At 42.5% G+C, this 17427-nt stretch overlaps 1 protein-coding gene across 1 annotated transcript in view; it reads left to right on the forward strand.

The window, feature by feature from the left end:
* Nucleotides 1-17427, forward strand: part of man1a1 (mannosidase, alpha, class 1A, member 1) — a 172471-nt gene that overhangs the window by 64815 nt on the left and 90229 nt on the right. The gene's annotated exons all lie outside the window — the stretch shown is intronic.

A 17427-nucleotide genomic window follows, 5' to 3' on the forward strand; every position in this document is an offset into this window, starting at 1 on the left:
TGCCCCCGACATCGGTTGAGACACAACATGCTCTTGAATAGAGGGTGGGTCATTTCAATCATGGAAACAGAATTCATAGAATGGACCTATCCATTCAGACCATGAAATTTAGCTGGTACATCATTGAAATTGGACATTTTTACTTCTAATTGCTATCACAATGACGACCAATGTCAACTTAAATGGTCTGTTTATTCTATTATTTCTATATTTCTATGAGTTGATTCCTTTTCCTATGGAGGATTACAGTATAATTTAAAATATATAGATATTCCCATTCAATTCAAGTATAGTCTCTGAGTGTGGATCTACAAACATTTTTGTGGTATCATTTTGAACGTTTCAATTAAAAAAATGTATATATTTTTTTCTTTATCAGCCAAATGACACCACCCTGTATTCAAGAGCATGTTGAGTTTCAACCGATGGCGTGCACAACACAAAAACCTTAGATGATGTAAATATGAGTTTAAGCTACATTTGACAATATTAGTAGATCTTTTTTTTAATTCCACACAAATTACGAAATTACAGGCTAATTACACCATCGCACAGGTGTGTGCGTATTGCGGAAGAGACAGAGGCTATTCGTTAGATAGCTTATTATTCAATAATGCATAAATAAGGCTAATACTGCATTTAATGTATTATTACCTGAAAGAGGTAGGCTAGGACATATATAAGGGCTATATATCAATACAGAACAGGCTTATCTATTTTGGATGCTACTTTAACGGAGTTGATGGAGAGAGAGAAAGACTGCGAGAGAGAGCACTGATTTAAAGCAACTTTCGATATTCGAGTGATACCTGTCACAACAAAACAAGTTACCAATGATGAGATAATGGGTCTACATGCATTGTGACTGCGCGCCACCACCTTGAGCGTTGCTGGATTCATCATACAGAGGCCATATAGAAGGCAGATTTAGACTTCGCATATAATTTAACAGTTCAATTTCACACCAATGCTGTTCATATACAGTGGGGCAAAAACATATTAGTGTCAGCACAATTGTGCAAGTTCTCGCACTTAAAAAGATGAGAGGCCTGTAATTTTCATCATAGGTACACTTCAACTATGACAGACAAATGAGAGAGAAAAAATCCAGAAAATCACATTGTAGGATTTTTAATGAATTTATTGCAAATTATGGTGGAAATAAAGTATTTGGTCATAACAAAAAAGTTTCTCAATACTTTGTTATATACCCTTTGTTGGCAATGACAGAGTCAAACGTTTTCTGTAAGTCTTCACAAGGTTTTCACCCACTGTTGCTGGTATTTTGGCCCATTCCTCCATGCAGATCTCCTCTAGAGCAGTGTTTTTGGGGCTGTTGCTGGGCAACACGGACTTCCAACTCCCTCCAAAGATTTTCTATGGGGTTGAGATCTGGAGACTGGCTAGGAACCACTCCAGGACCTTGAAATGCTTCTTATGAAGCCACTCCTTCGTTGCCCGGGCGGTGTGTTTGGGATCATTGTCATGCTGAAAGACCCAGCCACGTTTCATCTTCAATGCCCTTGCTGATGGAAGGAGGTTTTCACTCAAAAATCTCACGATACATGGCCCTTTCATTCTGTCCTTTACACGTATCAGTCGTCCTGGTCCCTTTGCAGAAAAACAGCCCCAAAGCATGATGTTTCCACCCCCATGCTTCACAGTAGGTATGGTTTCTTTTGGATGCAACTCAGCATCTTTGTCCTCCAAACACGACGCGTTGAGTTTTTACCAAAAAAGTTATATTTTGGTTTTCTCTGACCATATGACATTTCCTCCAATCTTCTTCTGGATCATCCAAATGCTCTCTACGAAACTTCAGACGGGCCTGGACATGTACTGGCTTAACAGCGGGGACACGTCTGGCACTGCAGGTTTGGAGTCCCTGGCGGCGTAGTGTGTTACTATGTGGTAGGCTTTGTTACTTTGGTCCCAGCTCTCTGCAGGTCATTCACTAGTCCCCCCGTGTGGTTCTGGAATTTTTTGCTCCCCCGTTCTTGTGATCATTTTGACCCACGGGGTGAGATTTTGCGTGGAGCCCCAGATCAGGGAGATTATCAGTGGTCTTGGTATGTCTTCCATTTCCTAATAATCTGCTCCCACAGTTGATTTCTTCAAACCAAGCTGCTTACCTATTGCAGATTCAGTCTTCCCAGCCTGGTGCAGGTTTACAATTTTGTTTCTGGTGTCCTTTGACAGCTCTTTGGTCTTGCCATAGTGGAGTTTGGAGTGTGACTGTTGAGGTTGGTGGACAGGTGTTTTTTATACTGATAACAAGTTCAAACAGGTGCCATCAATACAGGCAACGAGTGGAGGACAGAGGAGCCTCTTAAAGAAGAAGTTTACAGGTCTGTGAGAGCCAGAAATCTTGCTTGTTTGTAGGTGACCAAATACTTATTTTCCACCATATTTGCAAATAAATTCAATGAAAAATCCCTACAATGTGATTTTCTGGAATTTTTTTTTCTCATTTTGTCTGTCATAGTTGAAGTGTACCTATGATGAAAATTACAGACCTCTCTCATCTTTTTAAGTGGGAGAACTTGCACAATTGGTGGCTGACTAAATACTTTTTTGCCCCACTGTAAATAATGTATTATAATTGACGGGAGTGGTTTTAAGGCGGTAAATCACAGTAAATCTCAGTAACCGGGTTCCGTCATTCAACCTTAATATAAACAAACCCTATATATGTTTTAATAAAATGAACTATATATTGCATTGAGCTTGTTTGATGCTTTAAAGATCACTGTTTGATGAAATCAGACACAAATGAGCCCAAGAGGAGGCAAGGATAAACTTAACCTGTCCCAACCATCCTTCCCTACTAGCGTCCTAGATTCTGCGCGCTACTTCTCCTGAAGTTGCCGCTAAAGGCCACATGAGGAGTCAGCAAACTTTCTCATGTTGGGAATGCCAATTTATCTTACCATTTCTATATGATTGCGTGCCAGTTATAAGTTTCCATATGCACATTTTTTGGAACAATTCAATTTCTAAAACGTCTTCGTATCTCAAAATCATTGTTATGTGGTTAATCAAAATTCTATCCAAATCTAATGAAAATGATAACAAACTTAAAAAGTAACTTCTATTGCCATCTATGAGACATAGCCTATAATCCCAACAAATAAAAACAAATATCCTATAAAACCACATTGGCAAGCATGGCCTGCTTCTGCAACAATCTTGAAACATTGTATCAACTATAAACTTGGGTCAGGCCTCCTTGCCACATTGTATAAAATATTTCTGGGCCCTCAGAGTTTCCTGTGCCAGTGAGCTCCGGACAGTCACAGCTGTAGCTATTTGGGCAAGGGATACGAAGTAATCAGGTATGGCCTATTTTATTATGTTTCCACTGGATCGGAGCATTGACATTTTTTCCTTTCAAACTGAGTGGTTATTGAAAGGGAGAGACCTGGAAAGATTTTAAATACAGTGATCCTCGCCACTTCGCGGTTCACTTATCGCGGATTCGCTATTTCCGCGGATTTTCATAATGCATTTTTTTTTTTTTTTGGTGCATTGTGCTTGGCATTCTGATTCGCTAAAAACTCACTCCGCTTCTTGTATCAAAACATGCTACGAATTGTGCTATCATTTTGTCGTCTCGTGCAGTTATGTGTACGTACATAAAACAGCTTTGGCAAATTTACATTAAGTTGGCCAGGAAGGAAGGAAGGACTAACGCTTGTCGCTTAGCACACATGGTGCGAATGGCCACTGAACTTAAGCGAGTAGCTGAGGAATGGGACCCTTTGATGAGCCGTCATTACAGTTCTCCAACGTAATCGATGGTGGCATGTCGGTGTACAAGGATCTTTTTGCTAAAGAAGAAAAAAGAGCGACAACAGCTGCCTATCACTATGTTCTTCTCCCGAACAAACACACCTGCACCGCGGGCTTCAGAAGAAGAGAACACTGCAAGAGCGCAGTCAGGATGCAGCGGCCCAGTCTGAAGAGCAGTGAAACGGCCTACACGTGAGTCACTGTATTTGTATACATGTAATAGTTGCTAATTGTAAAAAAAAAAAAAATTCTATTCGCGGATTTTCACTTATCGCGGGTCATTTTCGGACGTACCCCCGCGATAAACGAGGGATTACTGTACACTGAGGAAATATTGTAAAAACAGCCTTGCTATTTGCTTGCTATTTGAGGTGAAGAAAACATTACTTTGAGAAGCTCCACAGGTCATTAATGGTGGTGCATTAAGCATTCAGAAATACTATCAGCTCCCAAATTGGTACATTTAATGATGCCTTATTGTTCACGCAGGCTAGGTAGCCTATAGGCCTACTTCTTGCGTAATCAGGTGCGCGTCCTTACTCATGTGCGCTCCAAACAAAAGACAATTACTTAAATTGACAAAACTCGTAAATGGAATGAAATAAATCAACATTTGTTTCCCCACAAATGTAGCATAGATTGGTGCGCTCTGCAAATAACGTGTCCATCCGACAATGAAGACGGTAAAAGGCAGGAATAATAATATGTTGAATGCATTAATACACATTACCGTAATCAAACAAACATTGTAGATTAGACATTTTTGGAATTAACGGTAAAATGTACTACTCTGATATGTAATGGGAATTGATAGACACTAACAATCAAATGCAAACAATTCACACAATGAAGTTATGAAACAATGAATGTGCACAAATTGGAGGGAGAAAGCGCATTCTGGAGGGGCGACGTGCATTGTGCAGCCACACTCCCCTTCTCGAACTGTGCCATTCCGTGGCCTCCGCATTGGATTAGTCTCGGATCCGCAATGGATGTGAATAAGACAGGCGTCTCCTGCGCCCATAAAAAATACATATTTGTTACTGCTAAAAAAATAAAAAAAACTTGGTCGACCAACAGCCTATCGACCAGTCTAATAATTGGGGTTAGCCCTATTGCAAATATTTTTTATCTGAGACGTCATTAGGAATCTGAGCATGTACTTTCAAAAGTTAGGCCTACGTATCCACCCCAGACAGAATAGCCTCCAATGCAGAAAAATGTAAGCTGGCTTACTATTCTCTCCGTGGCTTTACCCCAACGAGAAGGTCTTAAGTGTTTCCCTAAAAGCTGTCTGGTTTAAAACATCTTCTACTGAACAGAAGAGTGAATAGCTTAATCAATTGATAGTGAAGACTTAGATTACTTCCAAGCAAGATTACTTCTCGCCTTCAGCCTCTGAATATCGTAGAAACTACAATAACATCCGTACGCATCGACGTCACGTCTTTTCCCAGCTGGTTTCTAGCACAAAACATGGCAGACAAAAGCGCTGTTATAGATCCCTTATATAATCGGATCAGTTTTATTTTCTTCAAAGTCTTAAGCTATCAATGGGTATGCCTGTGTTTAATGTGTTTATTTATTATAAAAGGGTAGGCCTATAGCATACCCCCTAATTTGAGTCTTGGTTTTAACTCAGCAGCCCTTCACTGACATGGAATTGGTAGGATATTTAAAGAGTTGCAATGGGTGGAGGATTGGCAGACAAATCTATGGGATAATAGGCAGCCTAAATGCCTAATTTTGTCTGGTTAAACAGGTAGGCATACACATCTTATTTCTTAAATAGGAAGAAATAGGCTTCAACGCAAAGCCCTCTTGTTTAGTAAAGTCTAATTAAAATGAAGATGGTTGAATGAATTATGCCTACCTCAAATTTTGTTCTACTTTCAAGCCCCATGGAGCTGTCGTTCTCCAATTGATTCGGCTGCGTGGCTGCTGTTAAAGTTTCAAGCCCACAATGTAAGGTTACTCGGAAACAAATCAAATCAAATTTTTATTGCTCACATACACGTGTTTAGCAGATGTTATTGCGGGTGTAGCAAAATGCTTGTGCTTTTAGTTCCGCACAGCGCAGCAATTACTCACAGTATATATTAACAATTTACAACGATATACCCAATACACACAAATCTAAAGGAGTGGCGTTTAAAGAATATATATATATATATATATGGACAAGCAATCTCACAGCGGCATAGACTAAGATACAGTAGAAAAGTATAGAATGCAGTACATACATATTGGAGGTCAATAACTCCGATAATATACATCATGGTAGAAACATTGATTTTAATAAAAACAATTATATGTAAACTAGCAAACTCTCCCTTCTCAAACTGAACATGGCCTAGTCGGCAATAAGATATAGATTTGGGGGAATAGGCCTTATCAAAAGAAATTTGGGGGAAAGAATTCATTGACTCTCCTCCTGAACTGCCTCTGTAAGCCTACACAGCACAGCATTGGTCAGGTAACAACAACAACAAAAAAGTTTTGATCAGCAAAAGAGCAGAGCAGGCCAGGACTCAGGTTTGAAAATATCCATTGCCGTTTGTAATGCAGCTTACTTTTATTACACCATCGCCCAGCAGCGCAAGAGACTCAGAAAGGAAGTAATTGTATTCGAAAAATGCCTTTGCTCTGTGCTTCTCCCGAGCATGCGTTCTTCTGTAGGCCTATAGCCCATGAATCAATTGTTTCAGAACAACTAAATAGCCTATACTTGACATTGTGCGCTCAGCAGCGATCAGAGATGAGGGGTGGCACGGGCACACATCGAGATATAGCCTAATAAGCAACTAATCTAAAAACAACAGGAATATTTAACTTTCATCAGTTAAAAATTACAAGACCCACCCCTGGACTAGATTGAACAAATACTAAACCCTCCCTTTAACTGAAATTTAAAAAGCACGACCCTCCCCATTTTCCTCTAGATATCCACTTCTATAATGTACAAACCAACCCCCAAAAAATAAACTGCACCCCCCGTGCACAAAAAACAAATCACTGTCATTCAGTACAAAAACCACAGTGGATGTGAAATACGGTCTAAGTTACAACATATGCGAATATGAAAAAACCCTGGAGTTTAAACGGCTTTATATAATTTACGTTAAAGGTTAAAAAATTACGTAAAAAATAAATAATCATAGTTTGACAACACTGTTTGTAAGCTTTTAAATAATATCAAACTCAACTGTTTATCTTTTCCAGTGATGAAGTCATGGATGTTTCATTGTATGGTGTAATTAGGGAGTTTTTCCTAGCCACCGTGCTTCTACACCTGCATTGCTTGCTGTTTGGGGTTTTAGGCTGGGTTTCTGTACAGCACTTTGAGATATCAGCTGATGTAAGAAGGACTATATAAATACATTTGATTTGATTTTGATTTGATTTGTAATTGGGATGGTGTGCACATTAGGTGTTCCATCTCCATATTTGGAATGGATGGTGTAATTTAGCCTGGGCCTCCCCTGGGCTAACACTGCAGTGTGTGTGTGTGTGGTCCCCTCAGTCACTGGGCTGATGTAGCTAGATGATGCTGGAACTGGGAGGGGTATACAGGGGTTGCAGCAGAGAGGGAATCCATCACCCACTGTGGTGGGATCTGCATGGCCCTGCATCAGACCCCCTTGTCACAACCAGGCCTTCGTTAGACCACTGGAGCACTACATCTCCTTCCACACTGATTTATGACCTGCTCTGTCCTCACCTGGGCTTCCAGCCCCTCAGGCCCCTGATACCCAGTCTCAGTTTACCCACACACACACCCTCCCTCTGATTTCTTACTATTCCATCTTCCCGGCTCCCATGCCTGAAGAAACCAAACAAGCTAATATTTTTGAGATGCAAATCTGCTATGTCTTACTATTTATTTATTTATTTTTCTGATTGGATTTTGGACACAGTGCATTGACCCCTACCCTTTTCCAAGTTTTGTAACAGCTATATTCTAAAATTGATTAAATCTAAAAAAAGAATCTCATCAATCTACACACAATACCCCATAATGACAAAGAGAAAACAGGTGTTTAGAAATGACTCGAAATTGAGCTCAGGTGCATCCTGTTTTCATTGATCATCCTTGAGATGGCTCTAAAACTTGGAATCCACCTGTGGTAAAATCAATTGATTGGGCATGATTTGGAAAGGCACACACCCAACTATATAACGTCCTACAGTTGACAGTGCATGTCAGCGCAAAAACCAAGCCATGAGGTCGAAGGAATTGTCCGTAGAGCACCGCGACAGGATTGTGTCAAGGCACATATTTGGGGAAGGATACCAAAACATTTCTGCAGCATTGAAGGTCCCCAAGAACACAGTGGCCTCCATAATTATTAAATCGAAGAAGTTTGGAACCACCAAGACTCCTAGATCTAGCCACCCGGCCAACTTGAGGGGGAGAAGGYCCTTGGTCAGGGAGTTTACCAAGAACCCGATGGTCACTCTGACAGAGCTCCAGAGTTCCTCTGTGGAGATGGGAGAATCTTCCAGAAGGACAACCATCTCTACAACACTCCACCAATCAGGCCTTTATGCTAGAGTGGCCAGACGGAAGCCACTCCGCAGTAAAAGGCACATGACAGCCCGCTTGGAGTTTGCCAAAAGGCATCTAAACGACTCTGACCATGAGAAACAAGCTTCTCTGGTTTGATTAAACTTGGCACCATCCCTAAGGTGAAGCATGGTGGTGGCAGCATCATGCTGTGGGGATGATTTTCAGCGGCGGGGACTGGGAGACTAGTCAGGATTGAGGGAAAGATGAACAGAGCAAAGTACAGACAGATCCTTGATGAAAACCTGCTCCAGAGTGCTCAGGACCTCAGACTGGGTCGACGGTTCACCTTCCACAGGACAACGACCCTAAGCACACAGCCCAGACAATGCAGGAGTGGCTTCGGGACAAGTCTCCGAATGTCTTTGATTGGCCCAGCCAGAGCCCGGACTTGAACATCTCTGGAGAGACCTGCAAATAACTGTTCAGCGATGCTGCCCAGAGCTTGAGAGGATCTTATAAGCTTATAGCGTCTTACCCAAAAAGACTTGAGGCTATAATCGCAGACAAAGAAGCTTCAACGAAGTACTGAGTAAAGGGTACGTTACATCCGGCGCCGAAAAGAGATGGCCGCCTCGCTTCGCGTTCCTTGGAAAATATGCAGTATTTTGCTTTTTTATGTGTTATTTCTTACATCGGTACCCCAGGTAATCTTAGGTTTCATTACATACAGTCGGGAGGAACTACTGAATATACGATTAACGTCAACTCATCATCGTTCCTACCAGGAATATGACTTTCCCGAAACGGATCCAGTGTTATTTGCTTCCACCACAACACATGGATCTGATCCCAGCCGGCGACCTGTGCGACGCCGTAAAAGGGGCAAACGAGGCGGTCTCGTGGTCAGGCTTCGGAGACGGGCACATCGCGCTCCACTCCTAGCATAACTACTCGCCAATGTCCAGTCTCTTGACAATAAGGTTGATGAAATCCGAGCACGGGTAGCATTCCAGAGAGACTCAGGGATTGCAACATGCTCTGCTTCACGGAAACATGGCTAACTCAAGAGACGCTAACGAGTCGGTGCAGCCAGCTGGTTTCTTCATGCATCGCGCCGACAGAAACAAACATCTTTCTGGTAAGAGAGGGGCGGGGGGGTATGCCTTATGATTAACGAGACGTGGTGTGATCATCACTAACAACCACACAGAGAACTCAAGTCATTCTGTTCACCTGATCTAGAACTCCTCACAATCAAATGTCGACCGCATTATCTACCAAGGGAATTCTCTTCAATCATAATCACAGCCGTATATATTCCCCCCAAGCAGACACATCGATGGCCCTGAACGAACTTTATCTGACTCTTTGTAAACTGGAACCACACACCCTGAGGCTGCATCATCGTAGCTGGGGATTTTAACAAGGCTAATCTAAAAACAAAACTCCCTAAATTCTATCAGCATATCGATTGTGCTACCAGGGCTGGAAAAACCCTAGATCATTGTTATACTAATTTCCGCGACGCATATAGGCCCTCCCCCGCCCCCTTTCGGAAAAGCTGACCACGACTCCATTTTGTTGATTCCAGCCTACAAACAGAAACTAAAACAACAAGCTCCCGCGCTCAGGTCTGTTCAACGCTGGTCCGACCAATCTGAATCCACGCTTCAAGACTGCTTCGATCACGCGGATTGGAATATGTTCCGCATTGCGTCCAACAACAATATTGACGAATATGCTGATTCGGTGAGCGAGTTCATTAGGAAGTGCATTGACGATGTCGTACCCACAGCAACGATTAAAACATTCCAAACCAGAACCGTGAGATTGACGGCAGCATTCGCGTGAAACTGAAAGCACGAACCACTGCTTTTAACCAGGGCAAGGTGACCGGAAGCATGACGAATACAAACAGTGTAGCTATTCTCTCCGCAAGGCAATCAACAGGCTAAGTCCAGTACAGAGACAAAATCGAGTCGCAATTCAACAGCTCAGACACAAGAGGTATGTGGCAGGGCTACAGTCAATCACGGATTACAAAAAGAAACCAGCCCCGTCGCGGACCAGGATGTCTTGCTCCCAGACAGGCTAAACAACTTTTTTGCCCGCTTTGAGGACAATACAGTGCCACTGACACGGCCCCCTACCCAAAACCTGCGGGCTCTCCTTCACTGCAGCCGAGGTGAGTAAAACATTTAAACGTGTTACCCTCGCAAGGCTGCAGGCCCAGACGGCATTCCCAGCCGCGTCCTCAGAGCATGCGCAGACCAGCTGGCTGGTGTGTTTACGGACATATTCAATCAATCCTTATCCCAGTCTGCTGTTCCCACATGCTTCAAGAGGGCCACCATTGTCCTGTTCCCAAGAAAGCTAAGGTAACTGAGCTAAACGACTACCGCCCCGTAGCACTCACTTCCGTCATCATGAAGTGCTTTGAGAGACTAGTCAAGGACCATATCACCTCCACCCTACCGGACACCCTAGACCACTCAATTTGCTTACCGACCCAATATCCACAGACGACGCAATCGCAACCACACTGCACACTGCCCTAACCCATCTGGACAAGAGGAATACCCATGTGAGAAATGCTGTTCATCGATTACAGCTCGCATTTAACACCATAGTACCCTCCAAACTCGTCATCAAGCTCGAGACCCTGGGTCTCGACCCCGCTCTGTGCAACTGGGTCCTGGACTTCCTGACAGGCCGCCCCAGGTGTGAGGGTAGGTAAACATCTCCACCCCGCTGATCCTCAACACTCGGGGCCCACAAGGGTCGTTCTGAGCCCTCTCCTGTACTCCCTGTTCACACCCACGACTGCGTGGCCATGCACGCTCCAACTCAATCATCAGTTTGCGGATGACACTACAGTGGTGGCTTGATTACCAACAACGACGAGACGGCCTACAGGGAGGAGGTGAGGCCCTCGGAGTGTGGTGTCAGGAAAATAACCTCACACTCAACGTCAACAAAACAAAGGAGATGATTGTGGACTTCAGGAAACAGCAGAGGGAGCACCCCCTATCCACATCGACGGGTCAGTAGTGGAGAAGGTGGAAAGTTTTAAGTTCCTCGGTGTACACATCACGGACAAATTGAATTGGTCCACCCACACAGACAGCGTTGTGAAGAAGGCGCAGCAGCGCCTCTTCAACCTCAGGAGGCTGAAGAAATTCGGCTTGTCACCAAAAGCACTCACAAACTTCTACAGATGCACAATCGAGAGCATCCTGTCGGGCTGTATCACCGCCTGGTACGGCAACTGCTCCGCCCACAACCGTAAGGCTCTCCAGAGGGTAGTGAGGTCTGCAGAACGCACCACGGGGGCAAACTACCTGCCCTCCAGGACACCTACACCACCCGATGTCACAGGAAGGCCATAAAGATCATCAAGGACAACAACCACCCAAGCCACTGCCTGTTCACCCCGCTATCATCCAGAAGGCGAGGTCAGTACAGGTGCATCAAAGCAGGGACCGAGAGACTGAAAAACAGCTTCTATCTCAAGGCCATAGACTGTTAAACAGCCACCACTAACATTTAGCGGCCGCTGCCAACATACTGACTCAACTCCAGCCACTTTAAAAATGGGAATTGATGGAAATTATGTAAAATGTACCACTAGCCACTTTAAACAATGCCACTTAATATAATGTTTACATACCCTCACATTACCCATCTCATATGTATATACTGTACTCTATATCATCTACTGCATCTTGCCATCTTATGTAATACATGTACCACTAGCCACTTTAAACTATGCCACTTTGTTTACATACCCTTACAGTACTCATCTCATATGTATATACCGTACCTTATACCATCTACTGCATCTTGCCATGCCGTTCTGTACCACCACTCATTCATATTCTTTATGTACATATTCTTTATCCCTTTACACTTGTGTGTGTGTATAAGGTAGTAGTTGTGGAATTGTTAGGTTAGATTACTTGTTGTTATTACTGCATTGTCGAACTAGAAGCACAAGCATTTCGCTACACTCGCATTAACATCTGCTAACCATGTGTATGTGACTAATAAAATTTGATTTGATTGATTTGAGGGTCTGAATACTTATGTAAATGTAATATTTCTGTTTATTTTTAATAAATTAGCAAAACATTCTAAAAACCTGTGTTTGTCATTATGGGGTATTTGGTTTTAGATTGAGGGGTAAACAATGTATTACTTTTTAAATTAAGGCTGTAATGTTAAAGTCAATGGGTCTGGATATTTCCAATTGCACTGTAGTAGGGCCGATTTCAAGTTTTCATAACAATCAGAAATCAGTATTTTTGGGCGCCGATTTGACAATAAAAAATAAAAAAATTACACCTTTATTTAATTTTTATTTAACTAGGCAAGTCAGTTAAGAACACATTCTTATTTCAAATGACGGCCTAGGAACGTTCTGCCTCGTTCAGGGCAGAACGACAGATTTTTAACCTTGTCAGCTCGGGGGGTCCAATCTTGCAACCTTACAGTTAACTAGTCCAATGCTCTAACACTGATTACATTGCACTCCACGAGGAGCCTGCCTGTGCCGCGAATGCAGTAAGCTAAGGTAAATTGGCAACTAGCATTAAACTTATCTTATAAAAAACAATCAATCAATGAGTGTCATTGCTCCAATGTGTACTTAACCATAAACATCAATGCCTTTCTTAAAATCAATACACAAGTATATATTTTTAAACCTGCATATTTAGCTAAAAGAAATCCAGGTTAGCAGGCAATATTAACCAGGTGAAATTGTGTCATTTCTCTTGCGTTCATTGCACGCAGAGTCAGMGTATATGCAACAGTTTGGGCCGCCTGGCTCTTTGCGAACTAATTTGCCAGAATTTTACGTAATTATGACATAACATTGAAGGTTGTGCAATGTAACAGGAATATTTAGACTCATGGATGCCACCCGTTAGATAAAATACGGAACGGAATAAACGTTTTGTTTTCGAGGTGATAGTTTCCGGATTAGTCAAAGGTATATGGTTTAGAGAGAAATAGTCGACGCGTTATAATTCCTGTAATAACTTGCGGCTGAACTTGAAAGTGGTTCCTTCGTTATTTTACCGTTCATGTCTTCCATAGAGAATGTCTTGATCTACTTCAAATAAGGTCTGTGTTTCGTGCAGGCTTAAACCGCCTCGACGTTTTGATACCCGTGTAAATCTCACTAGGATAAGGTAACGTTTGTCAACATATTTTCATAAATCCACTCTACAAAAAAAATGATCTTCGCTTATATTTAGCCAATATTGATCAGAGTTACCTTGTCCTATGGATATCTACACAGTTATAAAATTGGCAAGGTGGTGTAAGCCTACACGAAACACAGACCTTATTTTAAGTGAATCTAAAAATATCCTATGGAATAAATGAAGGAACCTTTTTTCAGATTTTGCTAGAAGGTGTCATGGGAATTATGACTCGCACTTTGGTTGTCAATTCTTACCATGCCCATTATTAAAATAGGATTTCCTGCATATAGAAATGACAGTTTTTGTTTTCAACATTCATCACAGGTAACTTAAACTCTATTTTTATTCAAACAGTTGAGTATTTGTCTCCTAAGCAGACTCTTCAGTATCATTGTCACTTCAGAGCTGTGAGTGTGTGTATTTATGTATTATATTAAGTTAAAATAAAAGTGTTCATTCAGTATTGTTGCAATTGTCATTATTACAAAAATGTGTGTGTGTGTATGATAAATGTATATATATATGTATATTTTATTTAAAAAATATATATATAAACCGTCCGATTAATCAGTATCGGCTTTTTTTTGTCCTCCAATAATCGGTATCGGCGTTGAAAAATCATAATCGGTCGACCTCTACACTGTAGTACTGTTTTGATATTGAACAATGTTGCCTTTGGTTGGGATGGGTCACTTTCACCCAAATGGTATAATTCCACGTTTTGATCTAGATTTCTCTATAACTTCCTTTGAATGGTTTATGTTTGWATTGTGGGTACCTGAAAGACAAAGGAGATTAACCAAAATATAAAGTTAGACTATATAACTGCTCTAAAGCTCACTACATGATTATCTAATCTAACAACTCTAACATATGTAGGCCTACCTTAGCTGTCACAACAAACTTCCAATGGTTTACTCTCCAACTTCCTGTTTCTGTATTAAGGAAACCACCATGTCCTCCCCAAGATGAATAACCAAATGTGTCACATAGCTGCAGAGCAGGTTTGACTAGACATTTGGGCTAGTTGCCACCGGCATATTTACATAATAAACCAAGTTGCCCCAGGTTCTGATGTTTTCTAAAATAGGCCTCAATGAAGTGGTGACGACGTCCTCCCTCAGAACAATGAACGATGTCACTGTGTGTATGGGTTTGATATTCTGAGCCCACTTTTACGTGAAGGTTGTTTTTGTCCAAACAATGCATCGTCTGACAACGCCTCAAAGGCTCTCAGCCCCATGAGATTCAATTTTCCACCATTTGTGCCATTCCCTGCTAATGATGTGAGAACTCTATTAGCAAGTGTCATCAGTCAATTAAATGCTCAAGAGTCTGCTCCAAAGAGGAGCTCCTTTCTAAAGTATGAGATATGAAGAGAGAGAGAGAGAGAGCAGGTAGACACGAAAGCTCTTAGACGCGAGAGCTGCCGTCCCTTGAATGTTGCTCACACATCCATCACCAGGCTCTTATGTACTGGGGAAATGTATTTAGCCTGTTCATGGGCCGGCCGTTGGACTTAAAGGGATACTTCGGGATTTTGGCAATGGTGCCCTTTGTCTACTTCCCCAGAGTCAGATGAACTCGTGGATACCATTTGTCTCTGTGTCCAGTATGAAGGAAGTTAGAGGTAGTTTTGTGAGCCAACGCTAACTAGCATTAGCACAATGAGTGGAAGTCTATAGGTACTGCTAGCATGCTAGTAGTTACTTCCAGTCATTGCGCTGACATAAAAAATGGTGTCCATGAGTTCATCTGACTCTGAGGATGTAGATAAAGGGCAACATTGCCAAAATCCCAAAGTATCCCTTTAATTGATTTCCTCAGAAAAATGTTAAGTGATGTCCTCCTTAAGTCAATTCAGGATTTCTAAATGGATACTTGGGAAAGTGTTCTTCCATCAAACGTTTTAAAATTACCAACTGGGATTCTCTATAAGAACTGATATCCAGGTCATCCTTCTTTTTTTCAAAAGCCTTCACATGTTTTTCATTTACTCAAATCTATCTTCTTACATTCAAAATTGACGAAGATCTCAAGAGCCCTTTATTATAAGAATAAAGGCTGCTTCATGACATGTCATAGAAATTCATTTTAATTGGAAGRTTAGAGTGAGAAGACTGTTTGATAGATCAGAGAAATCTGGCTTTGATATTCTGTGTTCTACTTCTTAGAATTCAAGTCACTCCATGGCTTGCTGTACATTTGAGGTACATGCACACACAAACGCACACGCACGTGAAAACATTCGCAAAAACACAACACCTTTTCACACATCATGCTCTGGCTTGTCCCAGTAATGGGATAAGGATGCCGCCCTCTCCACTTCTCCTTGCCACTGTATTTTATAATGGGGGAAGCAGGCACGCACTCTAGCCACGGAGCAGGAAGGAAGCCTGCCGGGCTGGCAGACAATGGGTGACAGGCACGAAATGTCATTCCCTCATCTCTCTCACAGAGTCCAAATGGAGTGAGGGATTAATGAAAAACAGGAAAGGGAAAAGGAGGCCAGGTGACAAAAGGATGGCCAGTGGAAACGTGTTTAGTCAAGCCTGCAATGACCCTTGCTACTCTTCTTTTTTGTGGCCCACATTAARATTCGTTGACAGACAGACACAGGCAGGCCTACAGCACCCATTGTTAAGTTTCGGGGGCGTTCAATCTACATTAAAGCTTTTAGCTGTAATCCTACCCTTTTTAAGGAAATAAAAACACCTTCAGTTACCACAACATTATATATTTTTTTCATTTGAAGAAAGCTATATAGGTGTAAGTGAATGGGAAAGTGCTTTAGTCGTGTTATTGACTTTATTTTCAATAATGCTGCGGACTAAAAGCTTTGCTGAGTGTTCGTCTCTTTGACTGCCTGCCTGGCTGGTGCCTTTCCTCTTTGACTGCCTGCCTGGCTGGTGCCTTTCCTTTCATCCTCTCCTCCTTTTGAATGTGTGACGTAAAGGAGGAGAAATATCGGCCCTGCAAGCGAGTGTGGAGAGTTGGCAGGGGCTGGGTTCTCCTAAGCACTTGGTAAACCGAGCAAGTCGAATCTTCACTGGAGAATAAATTGCGTCTTGGCTACATTTCTTTATAGCTCAGTAATTTCATTAATCTTGTTGCTCTTATCTTAATGAAGCGGAAGAGGGTGTTTTTAGTTGCACAGGACCAGACTTATGGACACGGTACTCTGTCAACGGGGTATGTCATCTTTTTATTTTTTGTATTTTACCCCCTTTTTCTCCCCAATTTCGTGATATCCAATTGCGATCTCATTACGATCTTGTCTCAACTCCCCAACGGGCTCCGGTGAGGTAAAGGTCGAATCATGCGCTTCTTAACACCCGCCCGCTGAAGCCAGCTGCACCAATGCGTCGGAGGAAACCCCGTACAACTGGTGACACAAGTCAGCATGCGCCCAGCCCGCCACAAGGAGTCACTAGAGCGCAATGGGACAAGGACATCCCGGCCGGGCCAAACCCTCTCCTAACCCGGACGACGCTGGGCCAATTATGCGCCGCCTCATAGGTCTCCCCATGGGTCTCCCGGTCGCGACCGGCTGCGACATAGCTTGGGATCAAACCCGGGTCTGTAGTGACACCTCTAGCAATGCAGTGCCTTAGACCGCTGCGCCACTCAGGAGGCTCGGTATAATGGCATCCGATAGGTAAGGTCTGGTGGCCAAGAGGCTTGCGAAAGCATCAGCCCACCGTGAAAAGACTCTAATATGCTCACTCCTCTGTTCCGACTTTCTCTGCCACATCCTCCTCAACCAGGTAAAAACCTGACAATATAGCCAAAGGTGCTCTGTCATATTTGTATTTGTTCATATGCATGGCATCTCGCACTGAGATAAATGGAGGTTGCCTGAAGCAATATTCCACCGCAGCAGGAGATATGCCCCGCTCTTTGAATAAAACAGCA

This window comes from Salvelinus sp. IW2-2015, linkage group LG14 (genome assembly GCF_002910315.2).
Source record: "Salvelinus sp. IW2-2015 linkage group LG14, ASM291031v2, whole genome shotgun sequence".
NCBI classification, from domain to species: domain Eukaryota; kingdom Metazoa; phylum Chordata; class Actinopteri; order Salmoniformes; family Salmonidae; genus Salvelinus; species Salvelinus sp. IW2-2015.